At 40.4% G+C, this 20,353-nt stretch overlaps 1 protein-coding gene across 1 annotated transcript in view; it reads right to left on the bottom strand.

Moving 5' to 3' along the window:
- The window catches only part of sipa1l3 (signal-induced proliferation-associated 1 like 3), an 82,358-nt gene that overhangs the window by 33,336 nt on the left and 28,669 nt on the right, over positions 1 to 20,353 (bottom strand). Inside the window, 1 exon segment of the mRNA XM_005459336.4 lies at positions 4,067 to 4,149. The gene's annotated coding sequence lies outside the window, so the exon portion shown is untranslated.

Below are 20,353 nucleotides of genomic sequence, written 5' to 3'. Positions count from 1 at the left end.
CAAACAACACTAGAGTGTGAGCTACATCATGGGCTGGTTTGACAAACAGATGGTGAAATGTATGACTGGCAGACAGCAGCAGAGTACAACATCTGGCATTCATGCCACCATGACTGCAAGAGAACAGGTCAGGCAAGAAGATGCCAGGTCTCGACTGACCCCAGGTTAGTCATTATTAACCTGATATGATATAGAAGTTAAACAAAACATCTACAGCTGATCTGAGACAGTTTGACAGCCCTAATTTCCCCTTTAAGGTCTAAATCTTTGACCTTGGAAAATTTCAAAACAGTTAAAATAAATAAATAAAATCAAGCACAAAAACATGATACAAACATCTTTGTTAATTACTGGTCCTTCACGATCACATAACCTGCTTTCAGATAAGAAAATAAGGTGCAGTCACATATGGACAAGAGGAATGACTCATCAGTAACTCGTACATATTAAGACAGAGATTGAGGAGATTTCTGCACACTGTCTTCTTTCCTACAGCATCATTTATCAACTTATAACGTTTGAGTGTGTTCAACCTGAAGCGACTGAGTCATTGAAAAGAGGTGGTGACAGAGAACGTAAGCTTCTTCAAAGGGAGGCGTATTTATATATCATTTACAAACTTTGTATCCTGGTGGACTAAATGAGGAACCGTCGTCGTCTGGGTTTGTTTTTGTCTGTGAATGTGTTTCAGACAGTGTTAATGGGGTCTGTTGTTTTGTACACGTTTCGATGATCTGTACATGTGGGTGGAGTTGCACATTGATGTATTGTTGATTGTTGCCACCTTTGCCTTGTGTTTTACATGACTATTAGAAACGCAGAGAGAAGGCTTGTCATTTTCTTCTTACTGCCTTGTAATAGCAAATACTTTATATGTGTAAGTATGAGAGCTGAAGTTCTCATTCATAAGCTGACACCTACATGGCTGAGCACCCATTAAATGGTTTATTTGGAGTTGAGCATGTTGGTTTTCTTGTTTGAAAAAGTATGAAGTGAAACTAAACTGAATGAATTTTTTGATGTAGGGTGTGTTGATGCTGACCCGATTTTACTGACCTTTACTTCATTAAAAATTCAACTATGATCTTTTTTCTTTAATAATTAATGACTGACAAAAAATTCTAGGGTGTTTGGTGTGAACATGTTTCAGCTCTGAGAGGAGAAGAAGAAGCATGGCCTAAAAGGCAGTCAGAGGATGAATAGAGGGGCTGCACTATAAGATAAACAGGCATTAATTTTGTCATGCAAAGCAACTCTTACAGAGTCCAAGAATAAAAATGGAGCTGGATAAAGACATAATACATCCACTTTAACGGTGGCTTTGGTCAAAAATAACAAGCCAATGGTAAATGGTAAACTCCTCAATAAAAAGAAATCCTCAGTGGATTTCAGAAAGGTCAGTGCCTTTAAAAGGGAGTGTGTGTTCAGTGGACCGGATGGCTCTCTGCAGTGGAGGAGTCAGGAGGAGGCTACAGGATGTCTGCAGGTGTCTGCCTGCACCTCCCTGATGAGACTGAAGAGGCAACCTGTTTTCCCTCCGCAACAACAGATTTGATAACCAAATTTGATGTTGGCATACGTGGCAAATGGAGGCTCTGCTTCTGACAAGGCAGCACTGTCAAAAACCAGCTGTTAAAGATCCACATTTTCCTACAACAGGAAACATCCTCTAAGAAATAAATGCAAATCCAGCCTTGTTGCTCTAATATTATCCCAACAGACCGGACCCCATGACCTATTCCAAATTAGACCTATTCTTTACAGAGAAATCACATTCTTAATGTGAACCAGGAAACACCAAACAACAACAATACTTTCCAGGAAACACTTTAAACAACACTAACATTGCAGCACACCAGGCTGGAAGGAAGCACACAATGAATACCTCTGACTCCGGTCTGTGTTGGGCTCATAGGTCCGTTTGAGTTATCTGTAGGAGACATCTCTGTCTTACACTGAACTTTACTAAGCTGCAGCTCTTTCCTCTCCACTCACTTTCCTCCCCAGCCTTTTCCTCAAGTCTCTCCTGACCCCACTGTCATTGTCGCCATTGATTTCCATCTACTTTGCTTTTGCTGAATCCCGCTGATGTCGCCAACGTCACTTCCATCTGCCTGTCTGTCCGTCAGGCTGCTGTCCCACGACACTGAAGCAGCTCGTGAGGGTGAGGAGGAAGAGAAGCAGAAAGACCGGGGGTTGGGGTGAAAAGAGCTAGATTCATTTAGTGCGCACACGCACACACACACACACACACACACACACACACACACACAAAAAAAGGCACTGACGTAATGAGTCTAATGATTTGCATCCAGTTGGAAGATCACAAATTGCAGCCCACACCGCGATTCATCATTCACTGGTTTATCTGTGGTAGTGGTGAGAAAACGCGGCTGAACAGAAAGCTGAAGGGATTGTGCAAAAATCACAGAAGGGAGGTCAAGATGATTATGAAAGTATTCACATATTGCATCACTTGACGTTTCAATTTCCACTGCTGCAGAAAAATTTCTATGAAACAGCACCAGCTCATTTCCACACAGAACATGTCATTTCCCCTTTCTCTCAGTGGTCAACATGCCAGGAGCTGATGATGACGATGATGACGATGATGACGATGATGATGATTCAGTGAACTGTTAAAGGGCATTTCAGGAAAAGTCCCTGCAGGAAAAGGGTCATGAACCTCAGATGCCAAGTGGAACGACCACAGCCTTTCTTAGCAGAAGCAGCTGACCTAACTGCTGTACTGAAAAATACACGCACACTGTACCATAGTCTTTGCTTCTACATGTAGTTTCATGCAAAAAAATCTGCCACGTAATCAACAATTCTGAAAAAACACGTCATTTGATTTAGTCAGTTTGGGCTCTAAAACATTTTCTGTTCGCCTTAGGTTGCGCACTTGATTGATGATGATCACTGATTAATCAATAAAGACTTAGCTGTAGCCCTGGCACTTATCACTTTTCTGGGAAATGTTAGATTCATTTAATTTATTTAACTAAATGTGTGAAAAATCCAGATTCTTAATCACACTGAAGATAAGATTATATCAGATTTATTCACAGTGAGGCAACACATTCACAGATATTAACAGGATAGCTAGAGCATCCATTAGAGATGGTGAGAATGTCCGTCTCCTGTAAGAACAATTATGAGGCGGTTTCATGTGCAACACAGAACCGAGCGCAGGCAAATAGTTGTGGGCGCACTTAGCACACACACACACACACACACACATATCCTAACTTATTTACGTTTCTTTCCATCAAAATGTCACTAATAATATTTCTCCTGATGAATCTACTGCACTTTTCTAACTATTTAATGTTGTTTATGCTGTGTATGAAGATCTGATATATGTGTAAATTGCAGCAGGATGAAAAGTACATGTCAAGACTCTAGTATATATTTTAAGAATAAATTATAGTCTGAGCAGTAACAAAATTGAATTTATGATAGAAAAGGCTTTGTGGGTGAATGCAGACAGCTCGGAGACAAATCAAAACGCTTCCTGAAGCTAACAAAACAAAAGAGCCATAAATCAGATTCACACATTCATGACAACAACCAGAGTGAAACAGAGCAAAGCAGCTGTTACAGAAACCAGAGAGACTGCTATGGGACACTTCAGAGTGTTTTCTGACAGTGGCTGCTTGTGTAGCCCTCTTTTATGCAAGCAGAGTACATGTCAAGTGACCTTCTATCCATTATCAGTACAAAATGCAGATGAGGAAGTGCTTTATCTCCTAGAGAGCAGTGCAGAGCTGACAGCTCCCACCTACACTGCAGAAAAATATTGAGATTATCAAGACAATTAGCCTCTGATCGAGTCTTTAAATCTCACTTCGCTTATACCCAAGCACTATGTTCAAACTCAACAATGGCTCCACAACTGACACAAACATTCACTGACAGTAAACTGTCAGATAGCTCACACAAAGCATCCTTACATACGTTTGGTTTAAAATCAGCCTTTCAACTCGAAGTTCAGCTCAAGAATCAACATTATAAAAAATGAATTACCCATGCAGATACTCATCACCATACATGCTAACTTTACCTTTTCTGCCCTCAGCTATGCAGGCGAAGCTTGTGGTGACGTCTGATGTCACTGTGTAGGCAGAGGCGGCCCGGTTTTTCACTCTGTAGAGACAAGGCACAAACATCTTATTAAAAAATGATACCAACTTCTTTTCGGTGTTACATAATTGTAAAGTTTCTTTTAGAATGAGCATAACTTGGCACGATGTTTTCAGCTTTTTGCCTGTCATATAATCTGTGTGTGGTACTGATAATGTGTGTATGTGTAGCTGCAATCAGTTCCACGCTCATCAGAGCATTCACACAGACATCGTCCATTGTTTGTGAGGAGTACGAACAAAGAGGCTCGGGGCGGTCTATCTGCATTGTAAACAAGCTGGCAGACTCCACAACCAGTCGTTATGGTACAATAAAAAAAAAATTACTTAAAGTGAAACCATTGTTTAATGAACCCATGTTTGTAATTGAGTTCTTGGATAGAGGAGGGGAAATTATGTTGGGTGATTGTTTTGCAGAAAAGCACAGCGCAGTTTGTGATTTTTTCCCCCACATATAATCAGATTTATACAACTAAATGGAAAAATATCCCCAAGTACAGAGCCTTGCATCAGGGATACAACACGGGGGAGTGAGGAAAAAAGAAAACTAAGACAATATATCAGCTGTATTTGCATGCTAATGAAATACTTGCTTTTATTGGACATATGCGTCCCATGGAACAGTTTCTTTTTTCTATTTAGTTAAGTTTGCACTTTCAATCTTGAAGCGACTTACTGCTTGGCTTTGTCAAGAGGAAGAGGGGTCAAGTCTCCACTTCTTTCAGTGTTTTAATGATTAATTTTGGCTTAAAGCTGAAAAGTATATAGTTCAGATTTTTACAGTTATCACTGAACTATAACATTTTGTGATATATGTCTCAGTCACACAGGCCTGGAGACTGGTCAGTGACACGCTTGCTGGAGGTTGCTGGCTGCAAATATGGTGCCGCTCCCAAACCCTCCTTGTGTCTGCTTTGGTTGATAGTAGACTGCCTCGGTCACCTGGTGGAAGGCACCAACTTGCCTGCAAACACTCACCACCATCTGCTCCCTCAGCAGTAGTGAAACTGAAAGCGTGTAACATAAACCAGAAGCAAAGATTCTGAAGTAAAAGTGGTATCTCACCAGTGAAACCAACATGGTTCAAAAGTTTTAAAGCTACTTTATTGTTGAGTGTTTGCAGACAGGTCAGTCTCATTCACTGCGGCAAACTGCTAGAGACCAAAGCAATCACAATGAGGTTTCAGGTGCAGCACCAACCAATTCAATTCAATTCAATTTTATTTATATAGCGCCAAATCACAACAAAAGTCGCCTCAAGGCGCTTTATATTGTACAGTAGATAGCACAATAATAAATACAGAGAAAAGCCCAACAATCATATGACCCCCTATGAGCAAGCACTTTGGCGACAGTGGGAAGGAAAAACTCCCTTTTAACAGGAAGAAACCTCCGGCAGAACCAGGCTCAGGGAGGGGCGGCCATCTGCTGCGACCGGTTGGGGTGAAGAAGGAAAACAGGATAAAGACATGCTGTGGAAGAGAGACAGAGATTAATAACAGATATGATTCGATGCCGATTTCACCTAGTGACTGCCAGCAACCATAATGCAGTCTTCAAAGAAGTTTGTATACACACAAGCAAGCCGGTATGCAAATACATTTAAAAGCATCATTTAAAGTAGGTTTTGCAAAATTCTTCCTGGAAAAAGTTCCTGACCTGCACAGAGCCGTAAAGAGAAACAAACACACGTGCTCCCTGACTTGATTAACCTCACAATCCACCTCCATCCTTAACCTCTGTCTTAAACATAGATGGAAACACAGAAGATGAGTGGAGGCAAAGTGAAGGAGCTTAGTGCTCTGTGATTAGAGGCTAAACAATGAGAAGGAGGGCCCTTGAAGTAGGACATAAAGATAGGGGAGAAGGGGGGCCAGAGAAGCAGCAGACATAATGTCCTGAGGGGCAGGCCCATTACTGTCTGGCAAATACAGTTCTGATCAATAATGATCAATCAGAGTCCACTTATCCTGCCGCACAAAGCATAATCACACTGTCTTTGGCAGTGGGGGAGAGCAGGGGTGGAGCAGGGTCAGTGATTGCATGAGCGTCTATTTTACTACAGCAGTGAGGGACCTTAAAGCTAGCAGTGTCAGCACAGATTTAAGGCTCAGGCTCCACTCCACTGCACTGAAAATGAAATTAAACTCAAAGTGAAAACTTCCCAACCATGGAAGACTTTGCACCGCAGACCCCTGAAAGTAATTACACCTGCCTGTCAGTGTAAGACACTGTACACACACACACACCCGTGCGTGCACCCTCCCTCTCTCTCTGAAGGACACATTATAGCAGTAAAATCAAGAAAACACTCTCCCTAACATCCATGCAGAAGCATAGAATGAAAACTAGCTCTATGTTTACTGAGTACGCCTACACGTACACAACTATTCACATCAATTTTATTCACAACTTGAAAAAAAGCAGATTTATTAACCTTTTAATTTCCATTTCTAACTTAAAAAATACATCCATGTGAAATAAACAAAGGAGTGAATATTTGGAAAACTTAAAGACAACAAAAGAGCATCATCTTCATCATCTGACAAAGTCGCACTGTCGTCAAAATGTTTCAGGGAACAGTATTAACGCTTTATTCGTTTTTCAAAAGTAATGTCACTTTTTCCTGCATTAAATTACATGAAATTTTATGTAATGTTTGAGGAAAGGTGCAAAACATATGAGCTGCACCACATCGCATCACAGCAGGGAAACAAATATGATGACATTGCTGCATCAAGACCCAACCACTGTGGGGGCTTTGTTAAACTTTCTTTGTTAAACCAGACTTTCTGCTTCAGGCTCTGTACATGCTCACATGGAAGGGAGCATTTAATGCTTTCTTGTTACACAGTAAATGGGCCTATTGAGAGCGGCATAGTATAGTCAGAGACATTATCAGAGGACAAGTAGCAGGGACCTACACAAACACAAACACACAATTCGACTGTCACTTATTTCTAACACACTTTAAAAATAGTACATAAAAAAAACCCACTCATGTCTAAAACTTTTCCACAGCTTAATGAAGCAAACATGGGAATCGCACACGCCCATTCGTAGTGCAGTCCTCTTATAAACCACCTGCATGCCACAAAACACGTTAGTGAAAGGAGATGGCTCTGCTGCATTGTGTGGTCCAGTGGTCCTGATGAATGGCTGTGTCACAGTAGAGCACGCTGCCGTAGAAGTTCAGAAAATCCAATGAATACCATGGATGAAGACAAATGACCTCGGTGGCCCCCACAAGCACCACATGTTCACACCACTGACCCTTCACATGCAGCAGAGAGCAGAGCTGAGCTAAGAGCAGGTGTTCACATGTGCCTGTTGACCGAGGCTTTAGTTTTGCATATCTGCACGAACAGCAGTGGAGTCACTGTCTGCTGCTGTGATTGCTGTAAAGCTATCACAGCAGCTATAAATAAATAAGTTCTGCTACAGCCGTTTCAGAGAAGAACAAGAAATTTTACCTGCAGAAGATGTGCAGCAACCACTGATGGCATTAAAAGAGTGTGTGTGTGTGTGTGTGTGTGTGTGTGTGTGTAAGCCTGCACCATCATTAGTATTATGTTGTGATTAAGATGGGATTAACACTGATGCAATTTTGCTGTGTCAGTGTTCCTTCAGAGTTAAGCCTACTGATGTTTTTACTGACAGTGTAACATCATCAGTGTCTGTGCACATTGCTGCTCTTTTTCCACACCTGTGCATTGGATAATGTACATAAAATTTTCCCCACACTAACCTCTCACTGCAGAAATTAACAGATTACCTAAAAACACCCAATATAAAATAACTTACATTTATAAGGTGAAATCAAGTTTTTTGTTAAAGCATAAAGATATTAATTTCTTTTTTGTATCCTACTGGTTTCTTTAATTAATTGATGTGTTTCACATGCATTTTTCCTTATGGCGATAAATATTATTTGAAAGTATATAACTGGATGTAATTCAACATTTCTGGTGGTTTAATGCCACTTTGAGGAAGCATTGAAGGAATTATTCAGCTTTCCTATTATTTAGCTTAGCTAAATAATAGGAAATAATTTTTAGGCTTTTAGGCTTTTCCCAGTCACTGCCATCATCTACATTGCTCATACACTGTAAAATATCTAGATCTTTACAGGATCCAAATCTTCCTGAATGTACTCTTATTCGGCTTCCAGAATATTGTGTGTACGTTTACATGTTTACATATCAAACAGGAGCCTGAAATGTGTAATGAGCTCACATGTTTCACGATAGGGAGGCCCCCTACAGAGAGGGTGGACAGCCCCATTCACACTCCAATGCTTGGGAGGGGGAGACATGGCAGCTTTCCTTTTACATCTCTGTTCCCATGCATGACCCCTCTTGTCTTCCTCCGCTTTAATTAATTCACATTAAAATGAAGCCGTGGGTGGGAAAAAAAAGCCCGGTTTGCTTCCTTCCTCTATGTGTCACACGATAATGATGCATGGCTCTGTCCCGCTGTCTTAAAAAGATATCACTGCATACGACAAATACATGAGGGTGAGAGCTGGGCTGATCAATCAGCATTTAATCAATATGAATCTGAGACTGATGAGCCTCCCATTCAAATGTACCCATATGTATTTGCAGTGTAAGCATGCTCAGTTTGCATTATTTGACACAAGCAGGGTATGACTCAGCTCACTCATGTCTAAGGCAATCCATCAATAGATTCAGGCCGCAACTATTTACTCAAAGCATTTTATGTTAAAAACACCCAAACTCTATTAGTCTTTCTTTCCATAATGTTAAATCATGAAAGAAACTTAAACACACCCAGGGCAACTCTTATCTGGCATCAATTACCCTAACATCGACAATCAGGCTAAGTGGTCACATGCAGGTTTAAAAAAAGAAACTCCAAATCAGACATTTCTTAATGTCTAAGAAGTGAATGAAGTCCACAGACTGTGGGCTTAAAGTCTGGGCAACATAGGAGGAAAATAAGTGATGAAGTCATGTGTAATACACAGAGCTCCTTTTTACCAAAACCACTTGGAAATGTTGCTGTAGATGTTTAATCGCTATGCTGGTGCTGGTTGCTATAGGAACGTAAAGGTGCAACAGCGAGAAGATGTACGGTGTAGGCGGTCGGCTGCAGGCAATCAGGACACACAACCCGAGAGCAGAGCAGTAAATAATAAAGGCACAGCGCGGTAATGTAGATAACATGTCCATCAGCTGGTTCCTCTCTCCAAAGCTGAAGATCTTAAAGGCACTTGAGTTGATCCTGTTATTTTATTATTTTACTTTACTCAGATGTGTTTTTTTTCCTCCCACTGAGGACTATATAGTCTGTCCATCTCTAACAACAATTTCTACATGAGCACCAAAGCATGTCTGCATGGCCTCTAAACTGTTGAAAAACCTGAGTGGCAGAAAAGTGCACACATCAGCAGACTTCCAGGATCTGTTACTTGTTTTTGTGCCCATAACATAATTCAGCCTGGCAAATTCCTGGCATTTTATAAGGATGGTCGTGAAGGACACAATCTTTGGTGGACTTAAAAGCCATAAATCAAACTCTTGAGCTTGGCTTTTATATCTACAGTGTTTGAACTTGGTGACAAAATAACTACTGATAAAGAGCAGAAAAGTTTGACGGTTAAATCTTACTTCCTCATTAGAAGTTTACTGCAGGGATATGCGAGACTAGTCGACTAGACATTCAAACCTGATGCTCTCGCCATCCACTAGCAGATAAAAATAGCTGCCCAAGCAAAATTGTCTTATTTTATTCATACACAACAGCAGTCGACTTTTGATTTTAAGATGCTACACAGCTTTCATGCTCTTATCGCTCTGTGATGGAAAAATATTGACATGGAAAGTAAAACTGGGGACGTCCCTGTGAACTACTGTGTTTCTGTAGTACTTGGTAGGCTATGGGAAAACAGTCAAATAATTTTGCTTAGGAAGGTCAGTGACTAAGTGAAATGACCCTGACGTATCTGTGCTGCAGCCATAATAAGACCTGGTCAAACCCCTCAAATAAAGATGTTTCGCTTACTTTTTAAAATGAACTCATTCAGCAGAGGATATACTGGACCATTTTTTTATTAAAAATAGAATACCTAAACAAAAATATGGCTGTCCCATAATACATAGTGATAAATCAAGGCTTCATAACAAATACACAAGGCCTTGATTATACTTTCTTCTTCTGCTAGGCTCTGCTTGGATCTGAGTGACATAAAGTTCGCAGTAAGACAATGAGTGCAAAGGTCTGTGCAAAAGTCCATGTGTCTGGGATTTTTTTTTTGTCACTGTTACAGTGTAACACTTTTATAGTAACACTTCTACTATTACAATGCACCAACTGCACAAGTGCCCCAGGTGGCAGACTTTAAAGAACAACAAGAATGACTGCTGAGCCGTGGTGTCTCCAGCTGTCTCTGTCCACAATAGAGTAAAATACATTTCTGTAATCAAATCTGCTTCTTGGCAAGGTGTTGCCTCATGTGTGTATGTATACACACATACATACACATATATATATATATATATATATATCTGCTATATCTATCTCTATATCTCTCTCTATATCTATATATATAGATATCTCTATATCTATATCTATATCTCTATATCTATATCTATATCTATATATCTCTCTCTCTCTCTCTCTCTCTCTCTATATATATATATATACATACATACATACATACATACATACATACATACATATATATATAAATAAAACGCTCTCTATCTTTTGGAAATTGTTGTTTCAATATGACAGACATTCACAATCACACCATTAAGGAGCCTAGTGTAAGTGCCACCTGGCTCTCTGCATCGCCTTTCTTTCTTTCGCCTTTTCCATGACCTCTTGACATTTTCCATCAAGGTTGAGGTAACATGATTAAGAAAAGGCACTAGGGGATAATTTTGAACACTTAACACACACACATGCTGCTAGTATCAGCCACACTCAGCAAACTAATATGAGATTGTGTTGGTTTACATTTCTGCTTTACTTCCAAAGCAACCACAGAAAGTGACCTTTTCTGCCTTCATTCTTCCTAACCATACAACTGCAATCTTTATCCCACTGATCACAGTGGTTTTTCCTGCGCAGAGAAGAGAGGTTTTAGTTACAGCCACACATTGTAATAATATGACAACTAGTTTTGCTGATTGGGATTTTATTTGCCCAAGCATAACAGACATTTCTGCTTAACAGTCAAGACTCCCGAGCAAAGAGAAACCCTGTATATGTACTATAATAAGTACTATATAACCTTCACTTTTAACAATAAAATGAGGATGGCTTCTTAGAGAGACCTGCCTGCATGTTCAGTGCTCATCTCATGAAAAAGGAATTTTGTCACCACACAGACATTTTCTCATCACGCAGTCATTCTTTCAACTCTTCAAGGCATATCATCTGCGTTGGTGGGAGCATCGATTACCATCAAGATCTTGTCAGCCAGCTACCTTTTTGTATCTGGTGGAGACCGGGGCCCTGTTTTGTCTGACTGTCAAACAAACTGCCTGATGCATCTCTGTGCAGTGACGTGCAGATCAGACACAAGATCATCCAAACTCAGGCCAGAAGGCAAATTCCTGACAAGACTTACACATGTTTCTTTGCTGTAAAGGCAAGATACAGGCTGAAACTCCACCACTGAACTAAAAATAGCTTTCCATCGCAAAACATATTGAAACAGTTTAATTTGTGTAAGGATAATATCTATCTTTACCTACTTAGTTTTTTTTCCCCTGCATACCCTAACACACACGAACATTCCAATAAAGAGACCACATATCTGGATCTGGTTCTGTTTTTAATTTTAGACATCGGTCCAGAGCCCCTTTGATCACAGCACATTACGCACAATTCAAACATGGGAAATTCCCACCTGGTAATTTAGATAAAAAAAAGATGCTGAGGAGCACATTAAGCACGTTCATTAGCAAAGATTGGGCTATTTTAGAAAGGATGGCATATTAAATCGGACACTCCCAATGCAAAAACATACAGAAGACAGACAATAATAAAGGAGGCCGACTGCAGCCCTTGGCCTTCATGGACGTGCAGTGTGAGACAGCGCGTGTGTGTGGCACTGCAGCTGTAGCGACAGGTCCTGGGGGTGCCTTACACCTTCACAGCTGTTGCAGCTCCCACAGAGAGGTCTCAGGGGAAAAACTGAGGGCTACTGCAGCTTTTCACTGATTAATTCAAAGGTGCACACAAGGAAAATTCTTTGACTCACACAGACAGAACAGGCTTGAGTGTTCACTGCAGCGTTTATCTTATGTTATATTAAGGTACAGCTAAAGTTTAACATTCATTCAGTAAATCAGTGGCATTTTGCTTCAGCAGTTAAATATAATGGTGTAGAGATTAACTGTGTATTTCAATCGCTATCTAAATAAATAATTTATTTTTGTTTCATTATCTCATGATAAGTAATGAATGAGGTTTTAACACTGCTTTGTACTTCCTCCACTGCAGGTTTAACAAAGTCCGGACTTCACTTTATAAACCAGCCATTGTTGACAGCTGAGGATTAGTGCACCATATTTAAGTTAGCCAAAACTGAAGATGACTGTCAAAAAACAATTCTGCACTGAGTTATATCCCTTTTTTCAACACAACCTTTGGCAGGACACCTTGAGACCTGCTGAAACTCAAAACTGCTGCCTTTGTAGTCAGTAGCTCCACCCACTCCAGGAAATTACAATTAACTTACAATAAAGTACTAAACTAATTTGTAGCAGTGCTTAGTTTAAGAGAACTGCAATAACTCAGTATTGGAAAAAGATATTTACCTCCATTTTAAGAGAATGAACTAACTCTCAAACTGCTTAAAAAGGGTTAACACATCCTCCAAACATCAGGCAAAACTCCCCCTCCCTTGAACCACACTTGGCACATTCCCCCAGAAACCTGACCATAAAAGAAGCCCAAAAGGGGCTTTGATGGACTGGTTTGGCAGTTCCTGAGTCCAAACCGAGGCAGGGCCAAGTGAAGTTTGGGGGAGAGGTGAAAAACAGGCAAGTTAATCAAATACAAATCTCCAAAAGCACCCTCTATTAAATCACTGCATTTACATTTCTGCAGTGAGTGAGCATGCAACTACCAAAACTAATGCATGCTGATGAATTACATTACAAGCCACAGATCGTCTGAAATAAACAGAATTCTATGTATCTTGAGTTCTGTTTAGTTATCAAAACAACTGAAAAAAGAAGGTACCAGTTTTTTTAAACATTTCCAAATAAGACCTGGACACTGACAAAGACTTCAGTGCTGTAGTTAATAATTACTGACTAAAATAAATAATACTAAAATAATGACCACGCATTATGGAGAGACTGTTGTCGAGGCACGCCTGACACTGCACGCTGTCAGTGACACATGACTTTCTAATTGGGAATAATGTTCATGTTTGCTCACCTGTCAAAAAGATGACAGCTCTGAAGGCAGATTGTGACGGTGTTCCAATTACTGTAAATCCATCTGTCATATTCAATCTGTCTAGCACAATACTGATTAGCATTAGCATTTCCCCTTCAACAACTTAGGTTAGCAGGAGGAGAAAGACCGTGATGTGCAGCAAATACACATCTGTGATTTGTGCTGCTGTTTCCAAATTTTTACAGCATCACTATGTCAGTTATCTTGACTGTTTATGAACCTGTAACACTCCTAAAAACTATCTGCAATCTGATTGGGATTAGGATGCAATTATTCTACTACCGCCATAATTTTTCTCTCATCCCTTAAACACACAAACAAAAATGGCTTTAGCTTCATATTTCATATTTATTTGCTACCGGTACTTACTTTCCCATGTTACTCTCACCAAGAAAGCAAGCAGGTCTAATTTCCCCATACTTCTTAAAGTGCTGAAGGGTGTTACTGAATATTTGGTCTCATTTCCCTATTTTTACGAGGTATCTTTGAATGAATAATGACTTTATATTTATTTCACTGTACAGACAACACTATCTCTAGAAAACTGAAATATTCCAGATATCATCATAAGTGGAAGTTTTGGTTGTTGTGTCCGTGGCTCTGCTTGTTTCATGGTGATGCACATTTCAGATGGTGAGTGCGAGACTCCATGCGAATGTCCAATTTAGTGCCACTTTTTTGTAAAACCGCAGACTCGTTTATGGAGCAACTACACAACTATGCACCATCTAAACATCTGCCCTTTATGTCAAGTGGACTTCAAAGAAATACAACAGGAATGACTGCTCATCTACAGCTATTTCTGACTGCTTATAATCCTCACTTTACCAGGACCTCAACTACAACAAATTTTAAACAAAAAGTAAAAAAGAAACCAGAACACTGTTATGACTTGTTATGAAATCTTTACCTTCAGTGGCTCAGCTTTCATCAGTCTACTTACACTGAATAATTATGATCAACCTAATCATTCAGCAGCATATAAAAGGTTACCTCTCCGCCTGGTGTATCGACGTTACTTTCTTTTAATGTTGGAAAGGTAAATACACTCCCCAGTGTCTCTCTGTGTTAAACCCCCACCTCAGGTTGGCCCGCAGCTGGATATAAGACTTATGGCAAAAGAAAACATGATTATGTTTCTCAAACTTGTGCATAAAATGGATTGTTTCCACCTCACTGTATTTTCTTAGTTATTTTTCTACAACAGTGCTTTTAAGAGGAGGCAGGAGCAGGAGAGTAGTGATGCCTCTGTGTGTCTGTGTGTGTTCTGCTGGTTATTTCAAGGCTCTTCCTGTAACCAAATCAGGGCAGTGACAGACTAATGAGGCTAAATGATGATGATGCTTCAGGAAGAGAGCCTCCAGCGGGGAGAAGAGAAGATGTGTCAAACTGCTGGGACAGAGTCGTGGTTTTCCTCTGGAAGCTTTGCTTTTATAGAAACACTATATCTGGCAGGAAAGAGCTGCTCTCATCGTGCACAAGATGCGCACAGCGCAATCAAAAACTACCTGATGAGAGTCCTGTATTGATTATTATCTGATGATTATTGATCGCCATAAGTAAATTATCTTCTTCAGAGGGCAGTCAGAGTGGCCGGGGCTTGTTCTCGAGTCCTTGAAGTGCACGCAGTCTCACAAACACCATCTCTGAGGTGGATATTGTGGGGCTGATGTAAACAGATGCAAGCCCTCATTCAACAGCCTCCTGACCACACTCCTGGCCAAGCACTCAAATTAAGGGTTCATCACAATATTTCCAGTGACCGGATCAGCAAGGGTCAAGCTCGGGTTAAGCTTCAATCAAAAAATTCCTAAAGCCCACTCCTCCGTGCACTTCTCTAAAAAAAGATTATTTAATCAGTGCAGGCACAAAAAATGAGCCAAATCGGGGTTTTAAGGCTAAGAACTGGATTTGGCAATGCAAGATTTTCTAGAAGAAAAAAAACAAACAAAAAAAACAGACCAATCCATGTTTCCACAATTTAGCAACCCCCCCCCAAAAAACCCCAAAACAATGGTGGCTGGTGAAGGGGCATGGAAAAAATAAATAAATAAAAATAGACAGACAACCATAAATAGCCAGAAACCTGCCGGAAAGCAGAACAATTTTAATGTTTGCACTAAAGAAGGAAATTGACTCAACGTGAACAAAAGCTCAGCGCTCTGAGGGTAAAGATTAAAGAGTACCCTGAGTGACATCCCTGTCAGTTTTGCTGATTAATGAGAAGTGACACTGGTGTCCTCTTTTCTGCAGCCTGCTCCATATTGACAATAGCAAAAGAGCACAGGGTCAAGGGGTGTGTGTTTGTGTGTGTGTGAGAGAGATGGGGTTACAGTGTAGTCAAACAAAGAAGGCCTCTGAGACAAATCCAGCTAGTCTTTCTCTCTCTTTCACTTTTTTTTCCACTCAGACTCTCACTGTTTTGAGCCCAACCCCCCATAGCGCCATTGAAAGAAGAGGCAGTTAGGACATTATTCCACAAAAACTTGGTGAGCTCTCAGAAACAAGCCCAACTGATGCAGATCATTTTCCCCCCTCGGTTACCTACAGTCTCCTCTTACCTAAGGTGAGGGGGTCAGACTTTGTATAACACTAAAAAAATGTCACTACACTTGAAAATCAAGACAGTGACAACAATATGATTTACAATAAAGTCGTGCCTCTTGTCTGATCTCTTTGAAAACTTTGACTGCCTCCACCCAGTATTTGTGTAGCTGTATGGCCTAGATAAGCTCAGCTGGTGGAGGGAAAGCATGTCAGGGCTGAAAGATAGCGGACAGAGATAGAGGTAATAGTGCCTGCCGGTTCCTCTGATGCCTGTGAAATGATGGACTCCTCTGGGATTATCTCTGCAGACAGTTTGTACCACAATTGTGGGTTAGTTCAAGATGAAGTGTGGGAACGGCTTGGCCTATTGTGGGTGTAATACTGTAAGGTCAAATTAATCTCAGAGCAAGAGAAAGCGTTTAACTGCTGCTGGATTTGGAGATTACTGTATGCAACTTTTCATCCTTTTATTAGCAATACCTGCCTCTGAGTGTATCAGCCTCACAAATGAAGTCAGTCAAGTATACCAACCTGGATAATACAATCACCGGCTTTAAATTCATCTCACACCCGGTCAGGTTGCAGCTTCAAGGTGTAGTCACCTCTACTTCAATGACAGATGCAGTCTGCAGTGTCCCTATCACACAGCTTGCACAGAGTAACAAAGCTTAAGAGCACAAACTCCCAAGAAAACAAGAATGCATCAGCTGTCGACTTTAACCTTAAATCACTTTTCCATTTCAGGACAAATTCATGTCAGTCTCACATGTTCCCACAATGTAAATTGAAAGTTCCAGAGAATAGCACAGCTTGGTAAATGGCACCAGCGTGTTTTTCCCTGTAGTTAATGGGCCGTGTTAAAGTCAACATTTCATGGTCGTTCTCTTGTCTGACGAAAAGGACAGAAAAAATATGTATGTGAGAACAGGTTTACTGGGAATTCAGCTGTGTTAAAATACAGTAAATGTGAGAACACCAAGTAAGAGAGAAGCAAACAGATATAAACAGATAACAGAAAGACAGCCAAGTTTCACACATACAACTGCGATACAGGAGAACGTGAAAGCATTAGTTTATTTGTAGACTGTAGGGGAATCTCAATGCTTACAGCGTGGTGGTGGTCAGAGGGCCCGGTGGCACCAGTGTCCGGCAGCCTCGCCTCTGTCAGTGCGCCCCAGGGTGGCTGTGGCTACAACGTAGCTTGCCATCACCAGTGTGTGAATGTGTGCGTGAATGGGTGAATGACTGGATATGTAAAGCGCTTTGGGGTCCTTAGGGACCATAAAGGCGCTATATAAATACAGGCCATTTACCATTTTATCTAAGAGAGCCCTTGCCATTCTCGTGTTAAAATCATTACTGTTTTTGTGGTGGAACATATCTTACACTTAAAATACAGCCTCAAGCAGAACTGATAGATGTCTTTACGGTTTCTAAAATACATTTTACTAATGACCTCACACAGTAGAATGGTTAACATCCGTGATAGGAGAGGTGCAGGATGGTGCTGAGTATGGATGAATTTTAACTCAGCACCTATAGGTTCTCCATTCACACGAAGAAAGAGGAGAGAGCACTAACTGGCTGTGAAGCTGAAGGGTGGTCTAGTTTCTTGCGGGGGTGGAGGTAGACTGGGATACTTCAAATTCTCTGGGCTCAAACTTTATATGCGCAAGTTTAGCGAAATTGCTAAACACACTAAAAACAAATTTTCAGGAACTTTAAAAGGAGAAGACAAGACTTGACTACTTTTATAAGACTGAGCCATTACTTCAAATTGCTTCATTATTTTAATTATATTTACAAAGTTTTGAGTTGTGAATGCCCTTATGAACAGCTGGGATTAAAACCTTTATTTCTCTGTATATTCCTCATGTGCGTGGGGGCCATAATGGGGTAACTTTCTACAGTCACTGTGGTGTAAAAATAAAAAAAAAAAAGATCTCAGGCATATGCAGTCCAATAGAAAACCTCAAGTCTGCTCTTTAAAAACAGAGTGCACTAAAGTAGAGAGAGTGTGAGCTTTTTACAGCACATTTACATGCTGCACGCATTATACATGGTAGTATATGTACTATCTGACAGCCATAAACAGCCAGAAAGCAGAACAATCTAAAGTTCAGATGTTGGCAGGAAAAGGAAGAAAATGACTAGATATGAATCTTATGGTGGAAAGAATGAGGTTTATAGACCCTGGTAGGTGACCGCTTGTACACACAGTTGTTGCTATTGCAATGTGAGTACAGCAGTAAGGACTGAGGGTTAACATTTGTTAACAGAATTAGCTGCTGTCAAGAAAACATTTCTTTTAAACATCTCTCTCCTGTCCTCACTCAACATCTTTTCGGCTACATTTGGGCGACTGTCAACCCCCGCACCCTGTCCTGACCCAGACTTCTTCAATCCGCCACAGGGCTTGCAGACAGAGGCAGCAACAGCAGCAGCAGCATGCTAAAGGAAATTAAAAACACATCTACCACTCCCTTGTTCCTCCCTCTCCTCTAACTCCTTTCTAAAAATTTATAGTTGCCACCCTTGAATCCCGGATTGTGAAAAAGACCTAGATGTGATTCGTAAGCTAACGAAAACAGAAACAATTCTCCATTAAAATTCAGAAGAACCATTATTTTGCTAAACTTATATATAGCTGTATATATAGCCTGAGTCATGTCTCTTACTCTAGACTGTTTTCACTGTCTGTGGTTAGGCTGGTGAAAAATTGCTAGGATCGGGTACAAAAAGGCGTTCAGAGAAGATGGGGGTAGCAGCAGACTTGGAAATGTTTAACAGGAAAATACATGGAAAATACAAGGAGGAGGAATGTGCAGGGGAACCCCACAAATATGATCCTCTATGTTTTCACACACATTCGGGTACATTTTCAATGGTTGACTGCAAATTCTCAGAGTCTGAATCCTCCAGCCATTATAATAACCTTTTTTTGGTTTTGTTTCTTCTTACAAATTGTTCTGCATTGACTCTGCTGTGAACAGACCAACAGAACTGATAAGGACAAAACCAGCCTTGATATGAGAAAGAGCTAGTGTTGCAGTTTGTTAACTCAACTGATTTCTTGTCTTTTCACCCATGTAGCTATTTTTCTAGGCATAATCATCAAACAAATCCAAGATATGTGTGGTAGCAGGGATTGGGCTGGGACTTGTAGAAGCTAAACAGTCCTTCCACATCCATACATTTAAGGGGATAAATTAAAATCAAGGTAGAGGGTAGGGCTGCACGATTAATCGTTAGAAAATCGCAATCTCAATTCATACTTATGTGCGATCTCATTTCCAAATGACAACGATTTTTTTAAAAAAAAAAAAAAAGAAGAAAAAAAAGACGACGACGATTGTACCGCATTTTGATCCGGGACGTAATCTGCATGAAAACAAGCGCTCACTCTTCCTGCTCAACAAATGACAAGGGCGGAGCCTTATACCACGTGATACAGAAGCTGTGCTGTGTGACGCTCAAATTGGCAGGGAAAAAACAACGGAGAACACGAGAAAGTGACAGGAGAAAATCCGCCCCGGTCAACCACCCAAACATCAATGACGGGAACCTTATACAGCGCTTCCCTATACACGTCGAACTCCAGCAGGCACAAAGAAATTACGGAGGCTATTACTTATCACCTGACCAAAGATATGGCTCCCATCAACACTGTGCAAAACGAGGGATTTAGGAAAATGATCAACACCCTAGACAAACGCTACACAGTGCCGTCCCGCAACTATTTTTCTATTGTTGCTATTTTTCTATTGTTGCACTACCTGCTCTATACACGCAGTGTCGAGCAACGGTGGAGACGGAATTTCAAGCAGCACAACATTTTGCAACCACAAAATGTGAGGCATTTATTGTTTTTATGTTCAGTCTCAACTGTTACGAAGTTGATGTGCAGTTAATAAGTGCAATAAATATTTATATTGGAAAAGAAAATCATGAGAAAATCGTGATCTCAATTCTAAGCAAAACAATCGTGATTCTCATTTTATGCAAAATTGTGCAGCCCTAGTAGAGGGTATGATTATATGCAGATGATGTTCTCTTGTTTTGTCATTCCTCATATTCTACATATATATTTCCCAGTGCACATTAACATTTAATTTTTTTTATTTTTATTTTTTTAAATCAAAGCACACTTTTACTCACATCAGCAAAAAATGCCATCTGGATTTTTATCAGTTCTTCTGATTGCACCGATCAAGGCA

This window comes from Oreochromis niloticus, linkage group LG14 (assembly GCF_001858045.2).
Source record: "Oreochromis niloticus isolate F11D_XX linkage group LG14, O_niloticus_UMD_NMBU, whole genome shotgun sequence".
In the NCBI taxonomy this organism is placed as follows: Eukaryota; Metazoa; Chordata; class Actinopteri; order Cichliformes; family Cichlidae; genus Oreochromis; species Oreochromis niloticus.
Note: the sequence above shows the minus strand (reverse complement) of the source record. Positions and strands in the feature narration are given on the sequence as shown.